General features: G+C 46.6%; 1 protein-coding gene across 5 annotated transcripts in view; it reads left to right on the top strand.

Moving 5' to 3' along the window:
• Window positions 1-13,560, top strand: part of SYT16 (synaptotagmin 16) — a 158,875-nt gene that overhangs the window by 114,140 nt on the left and 31,175 nt on the right. The gene's annotated exons all lie outside the window — the stretch shown is intronic.

A 13,560-nucleotide genomic window follows, 5' to 3' on the forward strand; every position in this document is an offset into this window, starting at 1 on the left:
ATTATATATATGGTGAAGCAGAAGTTTGACATTTGGAAGCCTTTTGTTGTTCAGATGAAACTCCTGTTGTTTGTTGGGTTTTTGGTTTGCTGTTTGGCTATTTTTCTCTTCTGTCAAACAGGCAGACAGGCTGCATGGAGTATATCTATATTTTACACCTATGCTGCCTGTTTTATTTGGGTTTTGTGATTTTTTTTTTTCCCTTGGATAAGCTTTGAGCAAATAAGTTAGCCTTTAAACTCTGTACCACTAGAGAGAATTCTTGAATTATTTACTTCATGCATGTGAAGAGGAAGTTGTTGAGCATGAGAGTGGTGAGAGCCTGGAATGGGTTGCCCAGGGAGGTGGTTGAGGCCCCATGGTTGGAGGTGTTTAAAGCCAGGCTGGATGAGGCTGTGGCTAGCCTGATGTAGGGTAGGGTGTTTGTGCCCATGGCAGGGGGATTTGAACTAGATGATACTTGCGTTCCCTTCCAGCTCTGACTGATTCTATGACTTGAGCTTAGTGTATTTGGATGCCTGTAGGCTAACTTTGCAACAGATTGGGTGCTTGAAATTGTGGTAGCTTGAAATATCTTGCAGAAGAAGAGGCCACACTTTTTCCTCTCCCACTGTTCCTTGGAGCCTAAAAAAACCCCAAACCAAACCACCAACAAAACCAAACCCAAAAAATCCCAAATCTCCTTATGAGTGTTGGGAGGTTGATCTGTAAAAGAGATGCTGCATAGAAGTAGTTGAGTTGAAGTCGCTAGAAATATGTACATGGTACACAACATCTGCAGATCTCAAGATGTATTCATTATCTTTCCCACTTTGAGATTGTAATTATGGGTCCTTTATTTATGTTTCCATGGTGATACAGAAAATGTTCCCCTTTGTCCTTTCTTAATCAGGACACTTGTATATTTGAGTGGTAAACATTTTGCTCTCCCCTGGGTAATGTTAGTTTTATTAATACAGAGATACTAAGTTGACACAGAGCTGTCTGCTGCTCAGGCAGACATTCAGCAGCAGATGTATGAAGAGTTCACTACAGATTCCCCAGTGCCACCATTTAATTAGTATGCATGAGTCCAAACTGGTAAGGAGTAGCATCCAGCCTCATGACAGAACAGAATCATAGAATCAACCAGGTTGGAAGAGACCTCCAACATCATCCAGTCCAACCTAGCACCCAGCCCTATCCAGTCAACCAGACCATGGCACTAAGTGCCTCAGCCAGGCTTTGCTTCAACACCTCCAGGGACAGTGACTCCACCACCTCCCTGGGCAGCCCATTCCAATGCCAATCACTCTCTCTGACGACAACCTCCTCCTAACATCCAGCCTAGACCTCCCCTGGCACAACTTGAGACTGTGTCCCCTTGTTCTCTTGCTGGTTGTCTGGGAGAAGAGACCAACCCCACCTGGCTACAGCCTCCCTTCAGGTAGTTGTAGACAGCAGTCACACTTTAGGGATTGGTAAAGTTGAAGTGAAAGTCAAGTGGCCAGTAATGCAGCAAGGAAGGCTGAACTCCTCACCTCCATCCTTTACTCTTCTCCTTCTGCCTTATCACAGTATCACAGTATCATCAGGGTTGGAAGAGACCTCAGGGATCATCAAGTCCAACCCTTTACCACAGAGCTCAAGGCCAGACCATGGCACCAAGTGCCACGTCCAATCCTGCCTTGAACAGCTCCAGGGATGGCGACTCCACCACCTCCCCGGGCAGCCCATTCCAGTGTCCAATGACTCTCTCAGTGCAGAACTTTCTCCTCACCTCAAGCTTTATGAAAAAGGCTCTTCTCTGTTTTATAGGGAGCAGCATTCAGGTCACCCCAGGAGTGCTCTTAAGAGAGAGGTCCAGGAGTGCTGCATCCGTGTGTGTTCTTTGTGGAATTTCTTGAATAACAACAATTCTACATGATGTTAATGCAGGTTTATTGCAGTCTATAGCCCTGTGGCCACAAACTTGAGGTTTCAGTGTTATAGTTGTTTTAGAAAATACTGAAAGATTTGGCTAAATTGCTAGAGATGATATTTGACTCACTAACTTTGGCAAGCTGTTGGAGTGAATGATGGACTTTTGTTTCATCTGAAATAATTTTTACTTTTTATCTTAAATATCTCCACATGTATACATATAAATAGAACTTAGCAGCATGGAAATCAATTTTATAGAGATTGCACAAGCTGCAAGTAGTGAATTAACAACACAGAAGGCTGAAAAGGAATGTTTAGTTTTATGTGTTTCAATTATTTGATTAGATCATAACATATTTAGGACATAGGCTTCTTACAACTTGAAATGGGTTTTTTGGCCACAACAACCCCAAGCAGAGCTACAGACTGGGGACTGAGTGGCTGGAGAGCAGCCAGGCACAGAAAGACCTGGGGGTGCTGGTAGAGAGTAGCTGAAGATGAGCCAGCAGTGTGCCCAGGTGGCCAAGAGAGCCAATGGCATCCTGGCCTGCATCAGGAGCAGTGTGGCCAGCAGGACAAGGGAGGTTATTCTGCCCCTGTACTCAGCACTGGTCAGGCCACACCTTGAGTGCTGTGTCCAGTTCTGGGCTCCTCACTTCAAGAGAGATGTTGAGGTGCTGGAAGGTGTCCAGAGAAGGGCAACAAAGCTGGTGAGGGGCCTGGAGCACAGCCCTGTGAGGAGAGGCTGAGGGAGCTGGGGGTGTGCAGCCTGCAGAAGAGGAGGCTCAGGGCTGAGCTCATTGCTGTCTACAACTGCCTGAAGGCAGGTCACAGGCAGGTGGGTTTGGTCTCTTCTGCCAGGCAAGCAGCTAGAGAACAAGGGGACACAGTCTCAAGTTGTCCTGGGGGAGGTCTAGGCTGCCCAGGGAGGTGGTGGAGTCACTGTCCCTGGAGGTGTTGAAGCAAAGCCTGGCTGAGGCACTTAGTGCCATGGTCTGGTTGACTGGTTAGGGCTGGGTGCTAGTTTGGCCTGGATGATGTTTGAGGTCTCTTCCAACCTGCTTGATTCTATGGTTATCTTGAAGAAAGATCATATTTTTAACAGCTTACAAATGACTCTCACGTTTTAGGCTGCCTGGTCACTGGCAGTTTACAAACTAATGCCTAAGCACTTTTTTTTACCAGAATAGGAGCACTTAATTTTTTTTTCTCCATCTGAGAGCAGTTTTCTACAAGGAGCAGCAGGCTTCCTGTCAAACCAGTAAACCAGAGCAAAGGGTCAAATCTGCCAGCATGGTGGCACGGAAGAAGCCAGCCTCTCCTGGGCTACTGGTGGGGGCAGTTTGCTACAGTACTGTCAGTTTCCTTGCTCTGTCCTCCCTGCCTAGGGGTCTGAGTGCTGTCTTCTGTGCCACAGCAGGTACGTTTGTGAGGCAGTGACAGCAGTTGTCATTAAGTTTATGCTGCACATTTTTAATAGAGCCCACACAGCATGTAAAAAAGCAGGATCCTGGTAGAAGTTCCTTTCCCTCCCAAGCCAGGCTGTGTCACTGGGAAAGCTCCCCTTGACCTGTTTGTCTGCAGCGCTCGTTTGCTCAGCTGCTCGAGTTTGCCATGGCAATTATCAAAGCCAGTCTTGGCAACTGTATCATGCACTCCCTGCTCCAGAGCAAGCAGTGGTCTGACCACACTTGACAGCTGGCTTGTTCACACGTGTGTGCCCAAACATGCACACCGATTGCCTGTCGTCCACACCGCTCCCTTCTCTGTGCACAGCGTCAGGCCTGCGGTTGTGCTGCCTTGGTGCTGATGGCTGAGAGGTCAGCAAAATGCCTCTGCAATTTTATCCTGACAGAGCAAGGCCAAGCACATATAGTATGTATTGAACCCTCCTTTCCCCATCTGGCAGATAGTCAGGCACTAATTGAGGGTGCAGTCACAGTATCACAGTATCACCAAGGTTGGAAGAGACCTCACAGATCACCAAGTCCAACCCTTTACCACAGAGCTCAAGGCCAGACCATGGCACCAAGTGCCACGTCCAATCCTGCCTTGAACTGCCCCAGGGACGGCGACTCCACCACCTCCCCGGGCAGCCCATTCCAGTGTCCAATGACTCTCTCAGGGAAGAACTTTCTCCTCACCTCCAGCCTAAATTTCCCCTGGTGCAGCCTGAGGCTGTGTCCTCTTGTTCTGGTGCTGGCCACCTGAGAGAAGAGAGCAACCTCCTCCTGGCCACAACCTCCCCTCAGGTAGTTGTAGACAGCAATGAGGTCACCCCTGAGCCTCCTCTTCTCCAGGCTAACCAATCCCAGCAATCCCAGTCATCTCATAGTCAAAGCAGGTGTGGGTAGCAGGAGGGGAAGGGCACTCGACGGGATGTGCTCAAATACGGATCTGCACTTTTAAAGGTCACAATTTACATTGGTCTCCCGAGTTCCTCTGCTGCTAGCAGATGGAGTCAGCAGTGCCTGTGAGCCACGTGACTTATTTCTGTCTTCATGACACAAATATCCAGAGCAGGTTACATCTGAGATGCTTTTTCTGCTCAGAAGAAGTTCCCTCTCCACCTCAACAGAGCTGCAGGAGAAGAGAAGCTTGAAAAAGCGTACAAGTCCTTTGCTGACTATTTTGTCTTTGCACATGCTAATGATTTTGCAAGTGGTTCTCTCGTGTCTTACTTTGCTTCTATTCTCTTAAATACTTTAATTATCTTCCTCTATTTCCCCCCCCCTCCAATAAATAGGGCAGCAAGCAGAGTTGGACAAGGTCTGATAGAATCATAGAATCAGACAGGTTGGAAGAGACCTCCAGGATCATCCAGTGCAACCTAGCACCCAGCCCCATCCAGTCAAGTAGACCATGGCACTAAGTGCCTCAGCCAGGCTTTGCTTCAACACGTACAGGCACGGTGACTCCACCACCTCCCTGGGCAGCCCATTCCAATGCCAATCACTCTCTCTGACAACAACTTCCTCCTAACATCCAGCCTAGACCTCCCCCAGCACAACTTGAGACTGTGTCCCCTTGTTCTCTTGCTGCTTGCCTGGCAGAAGAGATGAAACCCCACCTTGCACAGCCTCCCTTCAGATAGTTGTAGACAGCAATGAGCTCTGCCCTGAGCCTCCTCTTCTCTAGGCTGCACACCCCCAGCTCCCTCAGCCTCTCCTCATAGGCTTTGTGTTCCAGGCCCCTCATCAGCTTTGTCACCCTTCTCTGGACACATTCCAGCACCTCAACATCTCTCTTGAATTGAAGAGCCCAGAACTGGACACAGTACTCGAGGTGTGGTAGTATGTAAATGTTGCTGATACAGAACATGATAGAGGCTCTCCAGAGGTTTGAGGAAGGAGGCAATTCCCAAGTTCATTTTGCACTCCTCCCTAAAAACTTGGTTCCATTTTTGTCCCCAGAAGGTCCATCTGAGTGCTAGACATGTGTCATGTCATTTGGTTTCTTGACCAGTTGCAGCAGACTGTCTGAAGATCAAGTTATGATTTTCTCCAGTGAATAGTTAAAAGGAAGGTGAAGGACAGATAACATCTTCAGACAGCAATCGTAAGGTGATTAAGCAGTTTGAGGTCTCTGTGTCATGTTCACAAAGTTTTTGATCAGAAGTGTCTGAAAAAGCAACATCTGCAGGTGTGGAGCATAAACTCAAACTTGGCCATTTGCCCTCTGGCCACAAGGAGTGCAGAGGTATCTCAATGCAAAGGAGTTGTTTGCATGAAACAAGATTAAAGAAGTTGGAGTCTAATATCTGTAGGCTCAACATGGAGAGGATCACAGGATGTTAGGGCTTGGAAGGGACCCAAGGAGATCGAGTCCAAAACTCCTGACAGAGCAGAACCACACAATCTAGATCAGGTCACACAGGAACACGTCGATACAGGCCTTGAAAGTCTCCAGAGAAGGAGACTCCACAACCTCTCTGGGCAGCCTGTGCCAGTGCTCTGTGACCCTTACAGTAAAGAAGTTCCCCCTTGTGTTGCGGCAGAACCTCTTGTGCTGCAACTTACACCCATTGCTCCTTGTCCTATCCCAGGGAGCAAGTGAGCAGAGCCTGTCCCCCTACTCCTGGCCAGCCCTCAGATACTTATAAACATTGATTAAATCTCCTCTCAGTCTTCTCTTCTCCAGACTGAAAACCCCCAGGTCCCTCAGCCTCTCCTCATCATCCATGTTCTCCAGTCTCCTAATCATCCTTGTAGCCCTTTGCTGGACCCTCTCCAGCAGATCCCTGTCCCTCTTAAATTGGGGAGCCCAAAACTGCATGCAGTATTGACGATGAGGTCTCATAAGGACAGAGTAGAGAAGGAGGAGAACCTCCCTTGATCTGCTGGATGCACTCTTCCTAATACACCCTAGGGTCCCATTTGCCTTCTTGGCCACAAGGGCACATTGCTGTGCCATGAATCATAGAATCAACCAGGTTGGAAGAGGCCTCCAAGATCATCCAGTCCAATCTAGCACCCAGCCCTATCCTGTCAACTTAGTGCCCATGGTTAACTTGCTATCCAAGAGAGGTTCTCTTTTTGTGGAAGTCATGTGCTGAATCTTGCTTTCTGTCTTACTAAACTCGAATTCCTTCTTGGTTGCCTGCAGCTCATTCCTAAAACACTTAGAGGAAAGACTCTGGATCCAAGCCTTGCTGCAATCCATGAAGGTCTTTCCATTAACTGTATACGGCTTTTGAATTTTGGCTCCTAATCCACAAGGCTTTTATTGCCAATTTTGCCAGAATGAAGCCTGCAGGACTTCATTCTAATTATCTTTGATCCGTGCCACTGAAGTAGTTTCTTTAGCAAGCCTTTTAGCAGCGGTTGAATGTCTCCTTTTGTAACAGCTTTGCAACACAAGGCGGAGAGTGAATGAGTTCCGCTGCAGCGTGTGCCAGCGCGTACGCCAAATGTCAGGCGATGACACAAACTGAAAACTGATGGCACAGAAAGGAAGGATTTTATGATCTTCCATGGACTAATGTAATGGCTCTCTTGTACAAACAGATGAAACATGTTTTAAAATGCACCTACTTAGAAGATTGGCCTGAACACAGTCTAAAATCTAGAGAAGTTCGTTAGAGGGGAGATCTGTAAATCATAGAATCAACCAGGTTGGAAGAGACCTCCAAGATCATCCAGTCCAACCTAGCACCCAGCCCTAACCAATCAACTAGACCATGGCCCTAAGTGCCTCAGCCAGGCTTTTCTTGAAGACCCCCAGGGACGGTGCCTCCACAACCTCCCTGGGCAGCCCATTCCAATGCCAATCACTCTCTCTGTGAAGAACTTCTTCCTAACATCCAGCCTATACCTACCCTGGCACAACTTGAGACTGTGTCCCCTTGTTCTATTGCTGTTTACCTGGCAGAAGAGGCCACCCCCCACCTGGCTACAATGCCCTTTCAGGTAGCAGTAGACAGTAAAAGTGCCTTTTTTTTCAGTTCCATGGAATGCTTTAAGTCCGAAATACAATTGCTTGCTTTGAATGCACCTTTTCCTTAGAGTGATCATTTCAAAATATAGCTTTCCATAGACATCATCTTCTGGTATGACATAGAATCATAGAATTAACCAGGTTGGAAGAGACCTCAAAGATCATCCAGTCTAACCTATCACCCAGCCCTATCCAGTCAACTAGACCATGGCACTAAATGCCTCATCCAGGCTTTTCTTGAACGTCTCCAGGGACAATGACTCTACCACCTCCCTGGGCAGCCCATTCCAAAGGCAAATCACTCTGTGAAGAACTTCAGGTAACATTAATATTGTTTAAATCATAGAATCAAGCAGATTTGAATTGTAGAAGCATAGAATCAGCCAGGTTGGAATGACAGAATCATAGAATCAACCAAATTGGACGAGACTTCCAAGATCATCCAGGCCAACCTATCCCCCAGATCTAGCCAATCAAGTAGACCATGGCACCAAGTGCCTCAGCCAGGCTTCTCTTGAACATCTCCAGGGACAATGACTCTACCACCTCCCTGGGCAGCCCATTCCAATGCCAATCACTCTCTCTGGCAACAACTTCCTCCTCACATCCAGCCTAGACCTCCCCCGGCACAACTTGAGACTGTGTCCCCTTGTTCTGTTCCTGGTTACCTGGGAGAAGAGACCAGCCCCCACCTGGCTACAGCCTCCCTTCAGGTAGTTGTAATAAGGTCTGCCTCCTCTTCTGCAGCCTAAAACACCCCCAGCTCCCTCAGCCTCTCCTCACAGGGCTGTGCTCCAGGACCCTCACCAGCTTTGTTGCCCTTCTCTGGACATGTTCCAGTATCTCAACATCTCTCTTGAATTGAGGAGCCCAGAACTGGACACAGCACTCAAGGTGTGGCCTCATCAGTGCTGAGTACATGGGCAGAAGAACCTCCCTTGTCCTACTGGCTACACTGTTCCTGATCCAGGCCAGGATGCCATTGGCTCTCTTGACCACCTGGGCACACTGCTGGCTCATCTTCAGCTACTATCTACCAGTACCCCCAGGTCCCTTTTCTCCTGGCTGCTCTCCAGCCACTCTGTTCCCAATCTGTAGCGCTGCTTGGGGTTGTTTTGGCCAACTTGTAGCCATTCAGAAATGAGATGAAGCATTAGGCTCTTTGCCTCATTGCTTACAAAGATTAGACCCTTCCTTATGAACAAAGGCACAGAACCCTATCTTTGTGTATGTCAGGTCTTCTTCAAATGCAGAGAGGGTGGCAAGGCAAGTGGAGTGGATCTTACAGTGACAGCTGCACACACCTGCAGCTACTGGTATGAGGTATTTAAATGGGAGAAAAAAATGAGTGGCTGAGGCAAATCCTTGATAATCCCACACCCTCTTACCTCCTCTCCCACCAGTTGCTGAGCTGAGAACATTATGTGTGTAAGTGTCCATTATGGCCCCCAGCTGGTGCCATAACACAGAAAGGTTTGTGGGTCTGAAGCCATCACTGTGCTATGAGGATGTATCAAACACTGTGTCCTCTGAACAGATCCAGTGAATCTTTCTGGGTATAGGAGATGAAAGACCTTTTTGAAAGTGCTGAGTCCAAATTGGAATCATGGCACTTCCAGACCTTCTTTAGGCTCATACTGAGAATTCTTTCCTCCTTATGTTCTCTTAACAGAACTTGTACTCATAGCTGGTGGTTTTCTTCTCTTACAAGAACAGAAATCTGCAACAAACTTAGACATACAGTGAAGAGGAACATCTCAGAGGGCCCTGAATAGCTTCTCTCCCTCTCAGCCTTGACATATGGCAAAGTCTTCTCACATCATATTCTTACATGAGCTCCTCCTTGACCCTCTGTTTCTCTTATAAATGTTGTGACAGTCTACACTTGAGACTCATTTAACTTCAACTTTTCACCTGTTAAAAATCTTTATAGTAACCTGAATAGTGATTGGAAAGAGAAGAGCACACTGCAGGAGAGAAATGTTTGAAGGGTGCTCTGGGGAGCTGAATGGCTTGAATGCCAGCTCTGCCCACAGCCTCTCCACAAATCACCCTGTTAATAAAGAGCCTATTTTAGTTCTGGAAACATGGAGGCTTCTCAGGCTATTACCCAGCATGTGGTAAATTAAACAATCTTGGCCTGATTGCATAATGTCACTTGAAATTTAAGATCCCCTTTCTCTTTAACCCCCAAAATTTACAAGGCATTTTTGTTTAGATTTATTGTAATTAGATAATGATTCTGTTCCTTCAAGGCTCTTCTAGGAAGTTTTTCAGCAGTTTTTGATGGCTAATCTCAAAATAACCAGAGGCAGGAACAGTTCTCAGTCTCCCTGCATCTGGTTTGTTCAGTGCAAGGGAGCACATGGTGCTGGAGTACTGGCAGAGTGATTTGGAACTGGGGCTATAGCGAGAGCCAGGTAAGAGGAGCACTGCTGTATGAAGTCTCACTAACTTGTTTCTCTGCTGCTGTTTCAGGAAGGAGACTTTGAAAATCACTGCTAACAGCTAGAACATTATCAAGTCCAGAAGTACCTAGATCCATAATCAAATCCTATTTCTTTCTGGTCTGATGCTGTTACAGTCTTTCAGGAAGGGGACTTTGAAAATCACTGCTAGCAGTGGAACATCATCAAGTGCAGATGTACCTAGATCCATAACCAAATCCTATTTCCTTCTGGTCTGATGCTGTTACAGCCTTTCAGGAAGGGGACTTTGAAAATCACTGCTAGTAGGTAGAACATTATCAAGTCCAGAAGTACCTAGATCCATAATCAAATCCTATTTCTTTCTGGTCTGATGCTGTTACAGTCTTTCAGGAAGGGGACTTTGAAAATCACTGCTAGCAGTGGAACATCATCAAGTGCAGATGTACCTAGATCCATAATCAAATCCTATTTCCTTCTGGTCTGATGCTGTTACAGCCTTTCAGGAAGGGGACTTTGAAAATCACTGCTAGTAGGTAGAACATTATCAAGTGCAGAAGTACCTAGATCCATAATCAAATCCTATTTCCCTCTGCTCTGATGCTGTTACTGTCTTTCGGGAAGGGGACTTAGAAAATCACTGCTAACAGCTAGAACATTATCAAGTGCAGAAGTACCTAGATCCATAATCAAATCCTGTTTTCTTCTGGATTATATGGTGCTGATTTGAGCCTACCTGGGATATTTTAGTGAGAGGAATTAGATTATAGACTGTGAAAAGGAAACAGTGGTGATGTCTGCTGCACTCATAGGCTTGCTGAGATGCATAAAAACAAGAACGTAAGTATAAATAAGAGAGTTGCTCTTTGGCTTTGGCTGCCTCACTTCTCTCCCTAGCTTGCACTCTAGGTGTGGCCTGTTATATTGTGTACATATGCTTGTAAATTCATGCTACTCTGCAAAACATAGCTTCATTCCTTAGCTTCCAGCTGGTTGAGTTAGTTTGGTGAATTGCGTGTGTGTCAAACTTCCAAACTACCACACCTAGTATTGTCCTTGCCTCTTCCCTGGCTTGTGGACATGTGTGAGACAACAGAGAAAGTTTGGGGGACAAGACTGAAGAAAACCCCCAACCATGCTCAATTCAAGAGAGATGTTGAGGTGCTGGAATGTGTCCAGAGAAGGGCAACAAAGCTGGGGAAGGGCCTGGAACACAAACCCTATGAGGAGAGGCTGAGGGAGCTGGGCTTGTTTAGCCTGGAGAAGAAGAGGCTCAGGGGTGACCTCATTGCTGTCTACAACTACCTGAAGGGACATTGTAGCCAGGTGGGGGGTGGCCTCTTCTGCCAGGCAACCAGCAATAGAACAATGGGACACAGTCTCAAGTTGTGCCAGGGCAGGTCTAGGCTGGATGTTAGGAGGAAGTTCTTCACAGAGAGAGTGATTGGCATTGGAATGGGCTGCCCAGGGAGGTGGTGGAGTCACTGTCCCTGGAGGTATTCAAGAAAAGACTGGATGAGGCACTCGGTGCCATGGTCTGGTTGACTGGCTAGGGCTGGGTGCTAGGTTGGACTGGATGATCCTGGAGGTCTCTTCCAACCTGTTTGATTCTATGCTCTGTTAGTGTACAGAACTGGCTGCCCTTAAGTTTGGAGTTAGCTGCTACTGTTCTGCAGGGACTTTGGGCTAATTAAAGTTCAGATAGCTAAATAATGCCATCTTAATTGATACCTCTGATGCATGCTTATTCATGTCAGGTATTCACAAGACAGTTGACATTTTCTTCCTTAAATATGTCTCAGGTAAATTACAGGCATTTTACTGCTCTGACCTTTTCCTTTACGCAAAGAACTTCTATTTTCACCACTTTTTTTTTTCATGAGCATAACGTTAGAATGGATGTAGTTGGAGAGGTGTACTTCATAGAATCATAGAATCAACCAGGTTGGAAGAGACCTCCAAGATCATCCAGTCCAACCTAGCACCCAGCCCTAGCCAGTCAACTAGACCATGGCACTAAGTGCCTCAGCCAGGCTTTTCTTGAACACCTCCAGGGACGGTGACTCCACCACTCCCTGGGCAGTTGTTCTAGTCTGTATAGTTGGGCTGTTATCTGAAATGATCTTCTACAACTGGTGTTTCTGAGTGATTGTCTTTTACCAAACCACTTTAAATTTAAAGAAGGCTGTTTCACTGGATGGCTTGGGTGAATCACCTTTTTCCCTTCCGTTCCCTGAATACTACATTTGCTTTCCTGAGACATTAATTCTGTGCATGAGTCTCAAGGAGATGACTTGCTCTATTAATATCTTTCTGGAGTTCTCCTGTTATGAATAGCCTTTTATGGCTTTAATGTAGATTTGGAAAATTCCTCTGTTATTGATCTAGATATTATCCCAGCAGGAGTCAAAACCACAAGACAATTGCATGAGGATCATTTCTTAGTACAGGAGCATTTTATTCTGAAAGCCTGCTGTGTGCTGTGTGCTTTGATGGATGACCCACTGTTTAAAATGTGTATTAGACGGTGGCTTGCTAATTAAATGCCTTAAGGAGTGCCTGTGCCCATTCAGCCTCTGTAAATTTGTAGGATTTCTGGTCTTTTATTTCATATTTATGTTCTTATTTTCACTACTTTCTGTTTTTTCGACTTTGTGAAGAAGAATGAGAGCAATGGCAAAATATCATATTACTTTCTACCCTCACTCAAGAGTTTCAGCTCAGAACAGAGGCAAGACAATGAGGTTTCAGGGCTAGATCTGCCAGATGGGTGGATGAGGAGGAGAAGTGGGAGTTTTAGCATTTCAGAAAGGAGTGAGAAGAGCACTCACTTGGAATTTGAGAGATCTAGATTTGGATCCTCTCCTTTCCACTGAAGGACCATCTCCCACATCTCAGAAGAGGACCATAATTGCAAAGCTGTGAGGTGCTTTCAGAGGTCTCTGTTGAAGTGCTGATGCTTAGAAGTTTTTGGAGGCTAAGTGTGAGACTATCCATAGTTGAAGAAAGGGGAAGAATTTATTCTCATAACCCCTGAGCTGTTAGAGACAGAGCTGAGTGATAGGTTGGACTGGATGATCTTAGAGGTCTCTTCCAACCTGGTTGATTCTATGATTCTCTATGGGAAGAACTTCCTCCTATCATCCAGCCTAGACCTTCCCCAACACAACTTGAGACTGTGTCCCCTTTGTTCTGTTGCTGGTTGCCTGGGAGAAGAGACCAACACCCACCTGGCTACAGCCTCCCTTCAGGGAGTTGTAGACAGTAATGAGGTCACCCCTGAGCCTCCTCTTCTGCAGGCTGCACACCCCCAGCTCCCTCAGCCTCTCCTCACAGGGCTGTGCTCCAGGCCCCTCACCAGCTTTGTTGCCCTTCTCTGGACATGTTCCAGTATCTCAACATCTCTCTTGAATTGAGGAGCCCAGAACTGGACATAGTTCAGCTGTGGCCTGACCAATCTTGAGTAGTAATTATTCCAAACATGAGATGTGGATATTCCTAGCTGTTGTATGAGGCTGACAATGCACATCCAGGCTCCCAGAGATGGGTGATAGGGTCATGGTGGCATTCTCCTTGTCTCCATAAAACTTCTTTCCTCACCATCATCCTCTTGAGGGCAATGCTAACTTCTGTCCTTTCCTCCTCATCCTGCACAGAAGGAAAATGTTGGTAGCTGTTGATCAAGCCTCTGCAGTGCTTTTCTGTAATTTGTCTGACCTGTGTTTTCATGGAAGTGATTGCTCTGAGGCTGCAGAGCAGCCCCAAGGCACTTGAATGTCCCAAACACTCCACTGAT

The sequence above is a fragment of the Pogoniulus pusillus genome, chromosome 1 (assembly GCF_015220805.1).
Source record: "Pogoniulus pusillus isolate bPogPus1 chromosome 1, bPogPus1.pri, whole genome shotgun sequence".
Taxonomy (NCBI): domain Eukaryota; kingdom Metazoa; phylum Chordata; class Aves; order Piciformes; family Lybiidae; genus Pogoniulus; species Pogoniulus pusillus.